Source organism: Dipodomys ordii, unplaced genomic scaffold (assembly GCF_000151885.1).
Source record: "Dipodomys ordii isolate 6190 unplaced genomic scaffold, Dord_2.0 Scaffold1, whole genome shotgun sequence".
Lineage (NCBI taxonomy): Eukaryota > Metazoa > Chordata > Mammalia > Rodentia > Heteromyidae > Dipodomys > Dipodomys ordii.
Genome location: NW_012267217.1, coordinates 24,326,755 through 24,331,625, shown reverse-complemented (window position 1 = coordinate 24,331,625; position 4,871 = coordinate 24,326,755).

Genomic DNA, 4,871 nt, shown 5'->3' with positions numbered 1-4,871 from the left:
CCACACAGTAAGATAGGATGTCTCCAAGGACATGTACTGCCAGGGCTGACTCTGACTTATTACAAGTACACACAGCTCTTTTTACCTTCTCCTATCATGAGACCTTACTGTGTTGTGCCCCTCCGTCTGGCAGCCCTCCATACTCTCCAGCTCCCTCTGAGTTGTTCTCTGCTAGACAGAGTCTATTACAGAGTTCTGTAATTAGCCAAGAACATTTTAGAGCCGTATTTTCATTCCTCATCTCTTTGATTGATTCTCTAAATTATGTGTCGGGATGAAGGTGTTTAAAAGAAAAACACTTAACTCAGCAGCAATTAAACTGCAAGGCTTTTTAAGCTTAGTTTTCAATCCATAGGTCTTTAAGAGCCAGAAATAATACCAATAGCTACTGAAATAAAGTTATATTTTATCCCTCGTTGAAAAGGCAGTAAGTGGTTTGAGAAATACTATTAGCTAAGGCAATGTTTGCTGATTATTTTTGTTCTATTCTGCTTCATTTCTAGCTGTTAAAAATTTTAGACACATAAGTTCACTATAGATGAAAACATGTTTGGGGAAATTTTGGCTGAAATAGCCATTTCTTAGGAAGATGGTATTCAGAGAACGTTCAAGATCTCTGAGCACTTTTGGAATGGCATTGCATTATTCTGGACAAGGCTGAAGTTCAAGACAATGACCTGCATCCTCTGTTGGAAAAGCATAACCTCCAAAACCATAGCCCGGGTAATTCCTAGACAGTGGAGAGCAAAGAACAGAAACAAAAAAAAGAGCTGTCAGAGCTGCACCTTTGCCCAACACTTTTAAAGAGAATACAGTTTGCATGAAGCTTAGAGTCCTGGATATTTTCAGCAACAGAGAGCAAAGAACCCTGGCATTTGCTGGTGGCTGGAGGATCAGACTCTGTTCTGGGATATAGGTTGAGATCACTGCAGCTGGAAGTCTAGACATGCCAGCAGCACCACAAAGCAAGAAGGAGACTGGGACAGCTGTGGTCAGAAGACTCTGCCTAATACTGAAGAGGGTTAAAGGCTGACATCTGGCAAAATGATTCCTCCATAGTCTTGTAGCTGTTAGGTGCATCAAATGACCACTTGCAGAGTTCCATTCTTCTTTCTCTTCATGCTAACTGTAACTATCCCCCCCCCCCTCTCTCTGCTTCCAGCCATTCTTTGTGACTTGGCTTTAAATTGATGCTTCAGAAAACACAAAATTAACCGTTACTCTTTGGCTAGTTTGTGCACTTGAGCATACACACCTTTAAACTTCTCAGATCTCATAACACATGCTATTTTATTACCTAGTGACCTTCACAAGTCACCATGCGATCCTTTTAGCCTTCATCACCAGAAATCACAAAGCCCAGTGCCATGCCTGAATACATTGTAGGTGGCTTTTGCTCATATTTTCCACCACAAAATATCTCGCCTCTATCCTTTTACTGCTCCTATTTCAAGCCTGTTTTATAATATCTGGCCTTTGACTTCTTATGTTCTCTAAGATATAATTTTTACATTGAGCTATCACTCAGATTTTTTGGAAGAGGGGTAGAAATTTTTTAAAAGAACAAAATGATCTTTAAATAATTGACGTTCCATTTTGGAGATACCAGTCTGTAGATACCTCTATTGTTGACGTCCTTATTGAGAAAGGAAGATATGAGAACGGTGGTTAGCACAGTACATCAGAAATCCTAAAACTGTACCATCACCTGTCCCCCATGAATCAAGCCATCTAGGCCTCCCTAGGTGAAGTTCTCCATCCACTCCTCTCTTGTTACACTCATGTTACAAGGATCAATGGAACAGCATCTATGAAGTGCTTTGGACTCCTCAGGGGAAAGTGCTCTATAACTATAATTACCATTATTGACAGCAGCAAGGAGCTGATGTGGGCTTTTCATGGTACAATTCCTGGTCCTCACAGCCAGTCTTAGTTCTGCAAAAATCATTGCAACAGCTGATTGCCTCTTGAACTGGCTCTTTCTTGCAGCTAGGGGGCGTTCTTTCTACTAGTTCCAGTAAATGCCTAGCTCCAATACAATAATTAAGTGCTCAAATGCAGAAAGAGTCAAAGAAGACTGAGGACAACACACCATCTCCTTGGCATTTGGGAAACACTTTTTAAACACCTGATGGGACCTGAGTGTACACGGGCATATTTGTGGGAGACACAGAACAGGGGGAGCAAGGCTTAGACCCCTTCATTTAGTCCACACAAACATAATCCTTTCCCTAGTTAGGACATGCTTGCCTAGGATTCCATTCTTTACCCTGGAAAAGATGAATGATATCCACATCCATCAACCTATCTTGAATTGTGATGATCTTTTTAAGACTGCCATTTCTAGAAGCCTGTATTATCTCAAAAAGACATCTGGCCATCCGTCCATTACTTTGTCATTCTGTTTCCTGACAGTGGCTGCTCATTCTCTAATCTGTCTGCTGACCCTCATTTTCAACGTGGCCAGAATTCCATAGGCAATTTCTCCTTTGGACAGCTATGGTTTTTTCCTTGACCCAAAACATCACCCTTTGCAACCTATGGAATTTTTAAGTTTTACTTTTTAAAATATCATACCCCCTGAATCTTTCTCCTGATTGACCGTTCTGAATATTTTCTTTTGTGAATAGGATCTTTTTCAACCTTAAAGACTTTCAGCACAAGCCAGTGGCTCATGCTTGTAGTCCTAGCTACTCAGAAGGCTGAGATCTGAGGATACCTGTTGTAAGCCTCCCAGGTAGGAAAGTCCATGAGATTAGCTAGCAAAAAAAAGCCAGAAATGGAACTGTTTCTTGAGTCTCAGATTGTCAGCCCTGAGCAAAAGCTAAGGGACAATGCCCAGACTCTGAGTTCAAACCCCACCACTGGAAAAATAAAAGAATCCCAGAACACAATCCTAAAATCAGACACTCTTCACTTGATTCCAGAGAAAATTCATTTGCCTCTTAATTTAAAAATCTGGGCACAAGCAGCAAGGTGGGTGAAGTAGCAATAATTTCACCTAAAACTTCAAGAACTCAATAAGATGAGATGGTTTCCGGGTCAGGAGTTTATAAAGCCAAAGTAGAGCAAGTAACACAAACACACACACACACACACACACACACACACACACACACACATTGTTCCAAGATTCACTCGGGTGCTGAAGAAATATATACTGCACTTAGCATCTTGCTTCCAACGTAACGTTCAATGAATGCCAGGAAAAGTGATTTCAGAACATCTGAAATTCAACTGCAAACTTGCATTCACACTTAAGAAAGAGGAGGAGAACATAAAGTGACAAAATTACTTGGAGTCTTGCAGGCTCTTTTTTAGCCAAATTGCTGGTTTGAGACAGCTCATCATCTCTGCAAGAACACGAACTGCAGACTTGTCACTTTCCCTCTCTGCGCTAATACAAGCTGAGCGATTATGTGCCTGCCCTCCCCAATCAGCAGCTCAGTTCCCGTTCTCTGCGATGCCGTTGGAGCCAAAGAAGTCCTCTCAAGGGATTAATGAAAGACTGTCATCAGCACTGTATGAGTGGATAACGGGGAAATAAATGCTACGGACCAGCAGCACCTTCATGCAGAAAGTAGAGCCTGGCTAACAGAGAGAGCTCAGACTCACTGATTGAAGGCCCCTCTCGCACAGCATGCAGCTAACAAGATGCTGTTCTTAGTGCTTCTGTCCCAGCCTGTCCTCAGGGACTGCTACCTTCTGCTTCTCCATGATCAGGCCTATTTCCACTCAGCCAATCACTAAGATTGGGAACATACATCAATTGAACCTTCTCTCACCTCAAGGAAAAATCCAAGACCCTCAAGTCTAGGAACTTTGGGTATAGGAATTCAGTGTAATCTGACTCTGCCTTCTCATTAAGAAATCAAGTGAAAAATAATACATGGTGAAATGATTAGATTATTACAAATTGTACTCTTCTTTTCTTGGGGGCAGAAGGACACTGGGGCATGGACTTAGGGCCTTGGATGCTTCCTCAGCTGTTTCCCTCACAGATGGTACTCTCCCCACTTGAGCCACAACTTCACTTCTAGCTTTGGGCTGTTTAATTGGATATAAGAGATTCACAGGCTTTTCTACCTGGGCTAGCTTGGAACTGTGATCCTCAGATATCAGCCTTCTGAGTAGCTAGGATTATAGGCATAAACCACCACCATTAGGCTACTTAGACTCTTTTTTTTCTCTCTGTTTTTTCCTTTCTTTCTTTCTTTGTTCCCTGTCTTCTTTCTTGAAGGAGTTGCTAGGATCTATTTTCCTATGACGATGCAACTTTGTTAGCACAATGCCCGGTGAACACATAGCACATGCATTTGTTGTCTGGGATGAGAGCAATTTCTTTTAGGATGCTTTTATTGGCCTTGCTGAGAAGGTACAGCCAAATGTCCAAGGGCCAGCGAACTGGCTAGAACATTCTACAACAGCTCATCTTGCATTCACTGCCCAGACTCACTGGCTCATAGGGAGTTGCTGGTGGAGGCTCTATAGAACCTTTTTTTCAGAATTGCTGTGCTATTCAGCAAACCTTGTTTGCAAATGATTTCCATCTCACAACAACTGGAATGATCAATCAAGAGAGGTTTTTCTGCAGAGAAAAGAAGAAATTTCACATTCCAGCGAGTATGGTTTCTCACAGATCCCAACAGAGCTTCCCACCATCCTCAGACAATGATGGACAACCTCACGGCAGGTCCAGCTGTGATGGCGTGTGTTCTGTGCTATCGACAATCATCCCCAAGAGCACAGGCTCAGCCCCACGAGGTTTAGTCAGAGCAGTCAAGATGGATAACCTTTATGACTTTTAGATATCTGGGCTACTGTGCAAGGACCAAAATCCTCAGACCTCCCTTCTGCCTTCAAAAAACCCA